Source organism: Papaver somniferum, chromosome 7, assembly GCF_003573695.1.
Source record: "Papaver somniferum cultivar HN1 chromosome 7, ASM357369v1, whole genome shotgun sequence".
NCBI lineage: Eukaryota > Viridiplantae > Streptophyta > Magnoliopsida > Ranunculales > Papaveraceae > Papaver > Papaver somniferum.
In genome coordinates, this window is record NC_039364.1 from 194,214,877 (window position 1) to 194,229,481 (window position 14,605).

The following is a 14,605-nucleotide window of genomic DNA, read 5'->3' on the forward strand; positions in this document are numbered from 1 at the left end:
GCCAAATACCAACAAAGAACAAGCCACGAAGAGTGCTTGTACCAGTATGATAAGAATGCAGAACCTTTCGACAAGGAGCGGCCGAAGGAAACAACAACCGAAGCATGAACGATTATGGTGAGAGGAATTTTTCTTAAGGATCGCTTATCATCGACCCTCAAGAAAAGGGGCAAATTTTAGATACCATAATCTCCACCATACACGTGGCGACCATCAACAACTGAAGAAGGATAATATGAAGCAGCACAGTGTACCATATCAAGCCCAAGACTGCTTCAGTGTGACACCAAGGTCACTTTAGTAATGAACCAAACATCCCTCCCCTTTATAAGCAGATGCGATTAGGTTTAGAGAAGGGGGGGCTTCAGCTTTCTCTCTCTACCTCTCTGAACTTCATCAATGGAGTTTTTCTTCATACCAGATGTAACAGATCTAATACTTAATAAACTATCCCATTAGCCCCGTGGATGTAGACAATCCGTCGAACCACGTATATTGCTGTGTTAATTTCTATTTTATTTTACTGCACTTAAACTTGTTCATGATTTGATTTTGTATCTTGTTTTTAGTTATTACTTTATCATGTGTTTCAATTGGTTGTGCAACCAAATTAAGGGTGTTCACAATTTGGCGCTAGAATCAGGCTATGGGTAAAGAATTTATTCTACCTGTGCTTTTAGTTTCTTAAGCATTCTGCTATTATTCCGAAATTAATTTATTTCTATCATCTGAAATTTCATTGAATCGTTGTTTTCAGACGGAAAGTTTGTTTGGCTATCATCAAAATCCAACGTTTACCATCTGAAAACCATAATTATTATTTTTTCAGTATTTTATCAATTTTCTAAAAAGATTTTCAATTATAAAACCCATTTTTATCCATTTCTTCGAGAGTTCAGTCAAGACTCTTCGTTGCTTAATTTTTCCCTTCGTTTTACTTTTGCCGGTGCACTATAAAATGGGTATCGTTATACCATCGTTTCCTTTTATATTAGCTTTCAAAAGCACGATTCCACAATTACTTAACACTTTGTCTTACCATTGCTAGATCAAAACTTGAGCCACCTTTCAACTGTTTGAAAAAATGATTCAATTGTAACTCAAAATCTGAAGTGCTCAAAATCTGTTTGTGAAAAGATTACAATGAAACCATTATTAGAACTGGTTTTTTATGGGTAATTTTAAGGCAGGTCTGTTGGTCTACAACCCAATACTCTTCATTCCTAGTTGGTGTGAACGGATTTTTTATGAACTAATTGATCTTTGCCAGAATATGCACCGGATTTGTTATTTTTATTGCATCCATTCTGTCTCACTTCATTTCTTGCTTTATTTTTAAAAGAACAGAAAATGAAAGTTTCTGCATTTTTCCGGATTTAGCACTGTTTAGCCCAAGCTCTTCGTTTCGAATAGAGAATTCTATTATTTTCTTTCAAAACTTTAAGATATTATTAGTCAAACCACTGTATTTTCTCTGCAAAACTACTTTATCATGTCTTATCTTACTGATGTCCTAGTCTTTATGAATTAATCTGACAAGTTTTGTAAGGTCTGACAAACAAGTTTTCAATTAATATTGTCTCTAGTTCACACCAAAACGATGCAAGCTTTCAACGATGCTGTAAAGACTCCTCGTAACCACAACAGTAGGTGGTCAAGACGATGAGATGCTACATATATGTAGCTCAGTTCCTCCAGTAGACGATGATGGCAGGATCGAAGTCCAATGCCAGAGTTCACCCAAGTGGACGATGAAGTACAAAGTCCACCAGAGGACGAAGACATAAGGATGGACGATGGTTCAAAGTTCAATACCGACGATGTAAAGTCATGCAAGGTCTGAGGATAATGAACCAGAGTCCGAAGATAAGGAAGAAAATGACTCCAAGTACAACGATGGTGGTCCAACGTACCAAGACGATGATGATGCAGGCTTCCACCATTCAGGTTCCAACAACGAAGGCTATGATATTCACCGAACACTCAGTTGATGAAGGTTCCACCAACGCAGGCTCTGCTGACGAGGAACCAACAACGAAGGTTCTTCAATGGTGACATGCACCCGCTATTCTTCGACCATACTTCATGAAGAAACGAAGATGCTCCACACCAAAGAACAAAGTGAACCCGCACACTACGGCAACCCTGATGACAAGGAAGATTCTAGTCTTCCCACAACAATCCAAAGTCTTGCTAGGATGCTAATCCTCGAAGTGGCCAGCTAGAAAACCAAGCAAGAGAGGACCAAGAGAATTTGCAGTGATCTTTAGGCCAATCAAAAGTCGATGGATTTTGAAAGTCAATGACGATGCAAAACCAACGAAGATACATGATCTGATGACGACGGTCTTGGGAAACGAAGAGCTAAAGTCTTGTTACAATATCCAAAGTGCGCTGATGCAAACCCGGACATGACGATGGCGTATAACCTGGAAGCAAAAATGCAAAGCTCAGTTTTGGTCCAAAGATGACGCATGTGAACCAAAGTATGATTTTCAAGTTACGAAGTCCAACAGGGACGATTGCACATGGTATTAATACTAAAGTATTAATACTTTGTGATGTTGCTTGTTCGACTCAAGGGATTACAATAAGTTATTACAGGTCTAACCTTCTTTGGTACATCGACGAGAACGATTCTACCCCCAGTGGTGCAGCTTCGGTCTATCAACATGACGGTATATCTTCGGCTCCATATCCAGATAATGCAGCTCCGGCTCAAAAGGGACTATAAATTAAGCTAAAATACCAGTGGAGGCAACTAAAAGAGTTTGGCTCAAGCTTAGTTAAAAGCATGTGTCGGAATACAACTAGAAGCCACGGTTTAACCCAAGACTGACGTCAACAATGGCATGAAAATGCCAAGTCTGATGTAGACGACGATGAGTTAACCTACTTTCTACAAGAGTTAATTACGAAGCATACTTCAGGGAGGTCTATGACTGGCACGATCGTAATAAACGAGGTTGCTGCAGTCTAGTGACGATGATGCAAGATCTACCAGCGTACAACTCAAGCCCAATGACTCTTCTTCCACCCCGATGACACAGCACCAGCCAAAGTCCGATGCCAGTAGTGCTTGCCAAAACCCGAAGCCGAATACAGATGAACTGAAGAACCGAAGACTGACGCCAATGTTTCATAACTGATTGTCATAATCCTGCAATGTCGATTCAAAATCCGCAGACAAAGATGCAAGGCCTGAAGAAGATGAGCCAAGGTTCGAAGTCATATGATGCTCGATGTTAATAATCCAAGTTAACCCGGACTACAAAGTGTCTCGTAGTTCAAAGAGCGAAGAAGGTAAGCTAAAGAGATGATTTGTCTCGTAGTTCAAGGAGCGAAGAAGGCAAGCTAAAGAGATGATCTTAAGTCCGCTGATCTTAAGAAGGCAAGCCAATGATGTGAATCCTAAAGAGATGATCTTAAGTCCAATATCGACAGTGTGGCTTGATTCACTAATTATGGAAGTATCAAAAGTTTCAGGGATTACATACCTAATACAAGGACCTGGTAACGATATGCAAATATGATGACGTTGCTTCATACTGAACACTATGGTAAAGCGTTCACACGCAATCTCTCCGGACTCCCCCATAAGCGTCTATGAGTGTACGACCAGGGGGAAGGCTTCCATAAGAAAGAGATGCCCAACATGACATGCCTTTGGCATCTCAGCGGAACGGGTGTTTGCAAAACATTCAGTTTTACACCACGTCTCTGGGAGATATTCAACCCCCACCGTTCGGTAATCTCCTGGCCCGAGATTGGCCAACGGGGTGACAGGTTCAAACACTCATCTTACCTCAGCGACAATCGATTTACGATTCCCCACAATGCAGGGGCAAGATCAAACCATACAAATAATTAATAAATTTGTTACTGCTCATAAGATGAATTTACCTTATTTATTATAATACAAAAAACTGATACGAAATGTCGTCCACTTACATTTTTGTGCCAGATAAATTTGAGTAATCCTACGAGGTCCTGTGACCCCAAATAATACGGTGTTGTGAAGTAAAATTTGTCGACGCTACGATGTATAGGTTGTTGCTTCTCAACCGGCCTTACAAAGCATTTTCAACTTGAAGCATGCAACGGACAAGCACCAAGCCGGGTATTGAAAATGTCAATGCCAAATACCAACAAAGAACAAGCCACGAAGAGTGCTTGTACCAGTATGATAAGAATGCAGAACCTTTCGACAAGGAGCGGCCGAAGGAAACAACAACCGAAGCATGAACGATTATGGTGAGAGGAATTTTTCTTAAGGATCGCTTATCATCGACCCTCAAGAAAAGGGGCAAATTTTAGATACCATAATCTCCACCATACACGTGGCGACCATCAACAACTGAAGAAGGATAATATGAAGCAGCACAGTGTACCATATCAAGCCCAAGACTGCTTCAGTGTGACACCAAGGTCACTTTAGTAATGAACCAAACATCCCTCCCCTTTATAAGCAGATGCGATTAGGTTTAGAGAAGGGGGGGCTTCAGCTTTCTCTCTCTACCTCTCTGAACTTCATCAATGGAGTTTTTCTTCATACCAGATGTAACAGATCTAATACTTAATAAACTATCCCATTAGCCCCGTGGATGTAGACAATCCGTCGAACCACGTATATTGCTGTGTTAATTTCTATTTTATTTTACTGCACTTAAACTTGTTCATGATTTGATTTTGTATCTTGTTTTTAGTTATTACTTTATCATGTGTTTCAATTGGTTGTGCAACCAAATTAAGGGTGTTCACAATTTGGCGCTAGAATCAGGCTATGGGTAAAGAATTTATTCTACCTGTGCTTTTAGTTTCTTAAGCATTCTGCTATTATTCCGAAATTAATTTATTTCTATCATCTGAAATTTCATTGAATCGTTGTTTTCAGACGGAAAGTTTGTTTGGCTATCATCAAAATCCAACGTTTACCATCTGAAAACCATAATTATTATTTTTTCAGTATTTTATCAATTTTCTAAAAAGATTTTCAATTATAAAACCCATTTTTATCCATTTCTTCGAGAGTTCAGTCAAGACTCTTCGTTGCTTAATTTTTCCCTTCGTTTTACTTTTGCCGGTGCACTATAAAATGGGTATCGTTATACCATCGTTTCCTTTTATATTAGCTTTCAAAAGCACGATTCCACAATTACTTAACACTTTGTCTTACCATTGCTAGATCAAAACTTGAGCCACCTTTCAACTGTTTGAAAAAATGATTCAATTGTAACTCAAAATCTGAAGTGCTCAAAATCTGTTTGTGAAAAGATTACAATGAAACCATTATTAGAACTGGTTTTTTATGGGTAATTTTAAGGCAGGTCTGTTGGTCTACAACCCAATACTCTTCATTCCTAGTTGGTGTGAACGGATTTTTTATGAACTAATTGATCTTTGCCAGAATATGCACCGGATTTGTTATTTTTATTGCATCCATTCTGTCTCACTTCATTTCTTGCTTTATTTTTAAAAGAACAGAAAATGAAAGTTTCTGCATTTTTCCGGATTTAGCACTGTTTAGCCCAAGCTCTTCGTTTCGAATAGAGAATTCTATTATTTTCTTTCAAAACTTTAAGATATTATTAGTCAAACCACTGTATTTTCTCTGCAAAACTACTTTATCATGTCTTATCTTACTGATGTCCTAGTCTTTATGAATTAATCTGACAAGTTTTGTAAGGTCTGACAAACAAGTTTTCAATTAATATTGTCTCTAGTTCACACCAAAACGATGCAAGCTTTCAACGATGCTGTAAAGACTCCTCGTAACCACAACAGTAGGTGGTCAAGACGATGAGATGCTACATATATGTAGCTCAGTTCCTCCAGTAGACGATGATGGCAGGATCGAAGTCCAATGCCAGAGTTCACCCAAGTGGACGATGAAGTACAAAGTCCACCAAGGACGAAGACATAGGATGGACGATGGTTCAAAGTTCAATACCGACGATGCAAAGTCTGCAATAATGAACCAGAGTCCGAAGATAAGGAAGAAAATGACTCCAAGTACAACGATGGTGGTCCAACGTACCAAGACGATGATGATGCAGGCTTCCACCATTCAGGTTCCAACAACGAAGGCTATGATATTCACCGAACACTCAGTTGACGAAGGTTCCACCAACGCAGGCTCTGCTGACGAGGAACCAACAACGAAGGTTCTTCAATGGTGACATGCACCCGCTATTCTTCGACCATACTTCATGAAGAAACGAAGATGCTCCACACCAAAGAACAAAGTGAACCCGCACACTACGGCAACCCTGATGACAAGGAAGATTCTAGTCTTCCCACAACAATCCAAAGTCTTGCTAGGATGCTAATCCTCGAAGTGGCCAGCTAGAAAACCAAGCAAGAGAGGACCAAGAGAATTTGCAGTGATCTTTAGGCCAATCAAAAGTCGATGGATTTTGAAAGTCAATGACGATGCAAAACCAACGAAGATACATGATCTGATGACGACGGTCTTGGGAAACGAAGAGCTAAAGTCTTGTTACAATATCCAAAGTGCGCTGATGCAAACCCGGACATGACGATGGCGTATAACCTGGAAGCAAAAATGCAAAGCTCAGTTTTGGTCCAAAGATGACGCATGTGAACCAAAGTATGATTTTCAAGTTACGAAGTCCAACAGGGACGATTGCACAGGGTATTAATACTAAAGTATTAATACTTTGTGATGTTGCTTGTTCGACTCAAGGGATTACAATAAGTTATTACACGGTCTAACCTTCTTTGGTACACGATCGAGAGAACGATTCTACCCCCAGTGGTGCAGCTTCGGTCTATCAACATGACGGTATATCTTCGGCTCCATATCCAGATAATGCAGCTCCGGCTCAAAAGGGACTATAAATTAAGCTAAAATACCAGTGGAGGCAACTAAAAGTTGGCTCAAGCTTAGTTAAAAGCATGTGTCGGAATACAACTAGAAGCCACGGTTTAACCCAAGACTGACGTCAACAATGGCATGAAAAGCCAAGTCTGATGTAGACGACGATGAGTTAACCTACTTTCTACAAGAGTTAATTACGAAGCATACTTCAGGGAGGTCTATGACTGGCACGATCGTAATAAACGAGGTTGCTGCAGTCTAGTGACGATGATGCAAGATCTACCAGCGTACAACTCAAGCCCAATGACTCTTCTTCCACCCCGATGACACAGCACCAGCCAAAGTCCGATGCCAGTAGTGCTTGCCAAAACCCGAAGCGAATACAGATGAACTGAAGAACCGAAGACGACCAATGTTTCATAACTGATTGTCATAATCCTGCAATGTCGATTCAAAATCCGCAGACAAAGATGCAAGGCCTGAAGAAGATGAGCCAAGGTTCGAAGTCATATGATGCTCGATGTTAATAATCCAAGTTAACCCGGACTACAAAGTGTCTCGTAGTTCAAAGAGCGAAGAAGGTAAGCTAAAGAGATGATTTGTCTCGTAGTTCAAGGAGCGAAGAAGGCAAGCTAAAGAGATGATCTTAAGTCCGCTGATCTTAAGAAGGCAAGCCAATGATGTGAATCCTAAAGAGATGATCTTAAGTCCAATATCGACAGTGTGGCTTGATTCACTAATTATGGAAGTATCAAAAGTTTCAGGGATTACATACCTAATACAAGGACCTGGTAACGATATGCAAATATGATGACGTTGCTTCATACTGAACACTATGGTTCAATACACGAAGCTTCAAAACACGTCATCATAACACGAAGCCTTAAAACACGAAGCCTTAAAACACGAAGCTTCAAAACACGAAGCTAAGGACGAAGCTTAAAACACGAAGCCTTATAACACGAAGCTAAGGACGAAGCTTCAAAACACGAAGCTTCAAAACACGAAGCCTTAAAACACGAAGCCTTAAAACACGAAGCTTCAAAACACGAAGCTAAGGACGAAGCTTCAAAAACGAAGCTTCAAAATACGAAGCTGATGACAAAACCTTCAAATTACGAAGCGAATGACGAAAGCTTTGTATCAGTACGATGGACTTGCCTTAAACTAAGCATCAATGCTTAGTATGATGATATGAGAGCTGATGCTTCATTCTTTATAAGAATGATTCTTATACTTCCGTTCGTACGCAAAGTACGAACCTCGTTCATACGCAAAATGGGATGCCATCGATGGCACCATTACGATGCCATAAAGATGCCAATTCTAACGACGAAGCACGAGTCTGATGTACCTGCGTTCCCCCACTCCAGCGATGGTGTACCTACGGTTTCTTCCCAGCTTCGATCTTCATTCCAATAACGATGCTGAAAGCAAACTTGAGAAGAGTTCTCCCGGCGCTCAGCTCTGCCCTATGATGCATACAGACTGTACTCCGATGACGCCACTCGGACAAGGAGAGCTAGAGAATCTGCAATATGTTTAATATATAAGACAGCTCTCATTGTATCGTTGTCTATATAAGACAAGTCTAATATATCATGCAATGACAACAAGGCGGTTGTTGTGATGATGTATTTTCACATGATTTATGATAAGGGTCTCTTCAGCATCCCATTTTGCGTTATTTCAAGTATCCAAAGACTAACAATGAGCCAAAGGCTCACAACTGATCCAGAATATGATGGTCGAGCAGGACGGTCAATGTTTACGGAGCAATCTCCCTGAACTTCATATCTTCATGAATGAAGATATCCCTTAAAAAAGAGATATGATCTTCGTGAATGAAGATATCTCTTACCACAGAGATAGGAAGATATCTCTTTGCATTCACGATGATCCAAAATCCGGTGGGGATGCTCCAAAGACATCAACGATGCATAATCCAATGGAGAGTGCAAAGCTTTGCAACGACGATTCGAAGACGAAGGCGTCTGTACAATAAATGAGAAGTAGCGCAGACATGATGCTTGCCGAAGACGACGATTATTGCTCCAGACACCGCACTAGTTAACTACTGAGAAGCATAAGAAGTTGGCCAATATGGTGTCGGCCCCACTCCGAAAATATAGCTTCGGTGAAATTCCGATGATGCATGATGATGACAATACAATTCCCTACAAGCTCCTAAAGTGTCCTTGGGGTTTAATAATTTTAACCCAATCAATAAACAAAGGTCAATCTCGAGGTCTTTTTGGCGGTTTTCAAGTTGCTAATTGAAATTAAATAATTTCATAATGTTGGTATTACTAACGAGTATCTTGAAGCACAAGAAATAAAATAATTTCTTGTCATGGACCGATCCTAAACGAGCGGGTAATACAATATGAGATTAAATATCTCACGTGGATACCAAGTAAACAAGCCTTCTACTGTAACCTCGAAACTTTTTTCATTCAAACATGCCCGACGGCAATACACGCAGAAGCATGTGCTGGTTGTTACAGATCTCCAGCAAATCAGATTTTGTCAACTGCAATAGAGAAAAGGTGACAGCAACGGAGAAGTTAATAAATTCTTCGTCGGGGCAATCATTTCAAAAGCACAGTTCAAGGGCAGCTCAAATTCGACAGCCAAAGCATCCTACGTTAGATCAGATACTTTTGCTTTCGCAAGCTTTAAGAACCCCTTCCGAAACCAAAAGGGGGCATACACACAACTAAAGAGTTTGCAAATATTCAGACTCCTTGCATCTTGTTTATATTAGCATACATTGTTATATGCATTTGATACATTTCAATTCGGAATAATGCATACATTTCATAAATTGGATACGTTTTTGGATAATGGAGAACCGGGGCAAGCACCACCGGTCTCATATCTTCATACTGGGTAAAGCGTTCACACGCAATCTCTCCGGACTCCCCATAAGCGTCTATGAGTGTACGACCAGGGGGAAGGCTTCCATAAGAAAGAGATGCCCAACATGACATGCCTTTGGCAGCTCAGCGGAACGGGTGTTTGCAAAACATTCAGTTTTACACCACGTCTCCGGGAGATTTTCAACCCCCACCGTTCGGTAATCTCCTGGCCCGAGATTGGCCAACGGGGTGACAGGTTCAAACACTCATCTTACCTCAGCGACAATCGATTTACGATTCCCCACAATGCAGGGGCAAGATCAAACCATACAAATAATTAATAAATTTGTTACTGCTCATAAGATGAATTTACCTTATTTATTATAATACAAAAAACTGATACGAAATGTCGTCCACTTACATTTTTGTGCCAGATAAATTTGAGTAATCCTACGAGGTCCTGTGACCCCAAATAATACGGTGTTGTGAAGTAAAATTTGTCGACGCTACGATGTATAGGTTGTTGCTTCTCAACCGGCCTTACAAAGCATTTTCAACTTGAAGCATGCAACGGACAAGCACCAAGCCGGGTATTGAAAATGTCAATGCCAAATACCAACAAAGAACAAGCCACGAAGAGTGCTTGTACCAGTATGATAAGATGCAGAACCTTTCGACAAGGAGCGGCCGAAGGAAACAACAACCGAAGCATGAACGATTATGGTGAGAGGAATTTTTCTTAAGGATCGCTTATCATCGACCCTCAAGAAAAGGGCAAATTGATACCATAATCTCCACCATACACGTGGCGACCATCAACACTGAAGAAGGATAATATGAAGCAGCACAGTGTACCATATCAAGCCCAAGACTGCTTCAGTGTGCACCAAGGTCACTTTAGTAATGAACCAAAATCCCTCCCCTTTATAAGCAGATGCGATTAGGTTTAGAGAAGGGGGGCTTCAGCTTTCTCTCTCTACCTCTCTGAACTTCATCAATGGAGTTTTTCTTCATACCAGATGTAACAGATCTAATACTTAATAAACTATCCCATTAGCCCGTGGATGTAGACAATCCGTCGAACCACGTATATTGCTGTGTTAATTTCTATTTTATTTTACTGCACTTAAACTTGTTCATGATTTGATTTTGTATCTTTTTTAGTTATTACTTTATCATGTGTTTCAATTGGTTGTGCAACCAAATTAAGGGTGTTCACAATTTGGCGCTAGAATCAGGCTATGGTAAAGAATTTATTCTACCTGTGCTTTTAGTTTCTTAAGCATTCTGCTATTATTCCGAAATTAATTTATTTCTATCATCTGAAATTTCATTGAATCGTTGTTTTCAGACGGAAAGTTTGTTTGGCTATCATCAAATCCAACGTTTACCATCTGAAAACCATAATTATTATTTTTTCAGTATTTTATCAATTTTCTAAAAAGATTTTCAATTATAAAACCCATTTTTATCCATTTCTTCGAGAGTTCAGTCAAGACTCTTCGTTGCTTAATTTTTCCCTTCGTTTTACTTTTGCCGGTGCACTATAAAATGGGTATCGTTATACCATCGTTTCCTTTTATATTAGCTTTCAAAAGCACGATTCCACAATTACTTAACACTTTGTCTTACCATTGCTAGATCAAAACTTGAGCCACCTTTCAACTGTTTGAAAAAATGATTCAATTGTAACTCAAAATCTGAAGTGCTCAAAATCTGTTTGTGAAAGATTACAATGAAACCATTATTAGAACTGGTTTTTTTGGTAATTTTAAGGCAGGTCTGTTGGTCTACAACCCAATACTCTTCATTCCTAGTTGGTGTGAACGGATTTTTTATGAACTAATTGATCTTTGCCAGAATATGCACCGGATTTGTTATTTTTATTGCATCCATTCTGTCTCCCTCATTTCGCTTTATTTAAAAGAACAGAAAATGAAAGTTTCTGCATTTTCCGGTTTGCATGTTAGCCCAAGTCTTCGTTTCGATAGAGAATTCTATTATTTTCTTTCAAAACTTTAAGATTTATGTCAAACCACTGTATTTCTCTGCAAAACTACTTTATCATGTCTTATCTTACTGATGTCCTAGTCTTATGAATAATCTGACAAGTTTTGTAAGGTGACAAACAAGTTTTCAATTAATATTGTCTCTAGTTCACACCAAAACGATGCAAGCTTTCAACGATGCTAAAGACTCCTCGTACCACAACAGTAGGTGGTCAAGACGATGAGATGTACATACTATGTAGCTCATTCCTCCAGTAGACGATGATGGCAGGATCGAAGTCCAATGCCAGAGTTCACCCAAGTGGACGATGAAGTACAAAGTCCACCAGAGGACGAGACATAAGGATGGACGATGGTTCAAAGTTCAATACCGACGATGTAAGTCATGCAAGGTCTGAGGATAATGAACCAGAGTCCGAAGATAAGGAAGAAAATGAATCCAAGTACAACGATGGTGGTCCAACGTACCAAGACGATGATGCAGGCTTCCACCATTCAGGTTCCAACAACGAAGGCTATGATATTCACCGAACACTCAGTTGATGAAGGTTCCACCAACGCAGGCTCTGCTGACGAGGAACCAACAACGAAGGTTCTTCAATGGTGACATGCACCCGCTATTCTTCGACCATACTTCATGAAGAAACGAAGATGCTCCACACCAAAGAACAAAGTGAACCCGCACACTACGGCAACCCTGATGACAAGGAAGATTCTAGTCTTCCCACAACAATCCAAAGTCTTGCTAGGATGCTAATCCTCGAAGTGGCCAGCTAGAAAACCAAGCAAGAGAGGACCAAGAGAATTTGCAGTGATCTTTAGGCCAATCAAAAGTCGATGGATTTTGAAAGTCAATGACGATGCAAAACCAACGAAGATACATGATCTGATGACGACGGTCTTGGGAAACGAAGAGCTAAAGTCTTGTTACAATATCCAAAGTGCGCTGATGCAAACCCGGACATGACGATGGCGTATAACCTGGAAGCAAAAATGCAAAGCTCAGTTTTGGTCCAAAGGACGCATGTGAACCAAAGTATGATTTTCAAGTTACGAAGTCCAACAGGGACGATTGCACATGTATTAATACTAAAGTATTAATACTTTGTGATGTTGCTTTTTCGACTCAAGGGATTACAATAAGTTATTACAGGTCTAACCTTCTTTGGTACATCGACGAGAACGATCTACCCCCAGTGGTGCAGCTTCGTCTATCAACATGACGGTATATCTTCGGCTCCATATCCAGATAGCAGCTCCGGCTCAAAAGGGACTATAAATTAAGCTAAAATACCAGTGGAGGCAACTAAAAGAGTTTGGCTCAAGCTTAGTTAAAAGCATGTGTCGGAATACAACTAGAAGCCACGTTTAACCCAAGACTGACGTCAACAATGGCATGAAAATGCCAAGTCTGATGTAGACGACGATGAGTTAACCTACTTTCTACAAGAGTTAATTACGAAGCATACTTCAGGGAGGTCTAGACTGGCACGATCGTAATAAACGAGGTTGCTGCAGTCTAGTGACGATGAGCAAGATCTACCAGCGTACAACTCAATCCCAATGACTCTTCTTCCACCCCGATGACACAGCACCAGCCAAAGTCCGATGCCAGTAGTGCTTGCCAAAACCCGAAGCCGAATACAGATGAACTGAAGAAACCGACTGACGCCAATGTTCATAACTGATTGTCATAATCCTGCAATGTCGATTCAAAATCCGCAGACAAAGATGCAGGCCTGAAGAAGATGAGCCAAGGTTCGAAGTCATATGATGCTCGATGTTAATAATCCAAGTTAACCCGGACTACAAAGTGTCTCGTAGTTCAAAGAGCGAAGAAGGTAAGCTAAAGAGATGATTTGTCTCGTAGTTCAAGGAGCGAAGAAGGCAAGCTAAAGAGATGATCTTAAGTCCGCGATCTTAAAAGGCAAGCCAATGATGTGAATCCTAAAGAGATGATCTTAAGTCCAATATCGACAGTGTGGCTTGATTCACTAATTATGGAAGTATCAAAAGTTTCAGGGATTACATACCTAATACAAGGACCTGGTAACGATATGCAAATATGATACGTTGCTTCATACTGAACACTATGGTAAAGCGTTCACACGCAATCTCTCCGGACTCCCCCATAAGCGTTTATGAGTGTACGACCAGGGGGAAGGCTTCCATAAGAAAGAGATGCCCAACATGACATGCCTTTGGCATCTCAGCGGAACGGGTGTTTGCAAAACATTCAGTTTTACACCACGTCTCTGGGAGATATTCAACCCCCACCGTTCGGTAATCTCCTGGCCCGAGATTGGCCAACGGGGTGACAGGTTCAAACACTCATCTTACCTCAGCGACAATCGATTTACGATTCCCCACAATGCAGGGGCAAGATCAAACTACAATAATTAATAAATTTGTTACTCATAAGATGAATTTACCTTATTTATTATAATACAAAAAACTGATACGAAATGTCGTCCACTTACATTTTGTGCCAGATAAATTTGAGTAATCCTACGAGGTCCTGTGACCCCAAATAATACGGTGTTGTGAAGTAAAATTTGTCGACGCTACGATGTATAGGTTGTTGCTTCTCAACCGGCCTTACAAAGCATTTTCAACTTGAAGCATGCAACGGACAAGCACCAAGACGGGTATTGAAAATGTCAATGCCAAAACCAACAAAGAACAAGCCACGAAGAGTGCTTGTACCAGTATGATAAGAATGCAGACCTTTCGACAAGGAGCGGCCGAAGGAAACAACAACCGAAGCATGAAGATTATGGTGAGAGGAATTTTCTTAAATATCGCTTATCATCGACCCTCAAGAAAAGGGGCAAATGTAGATACCATAATCTCCACCATACACGTGGCGACCATCAACAAATGAAGAGGATAAT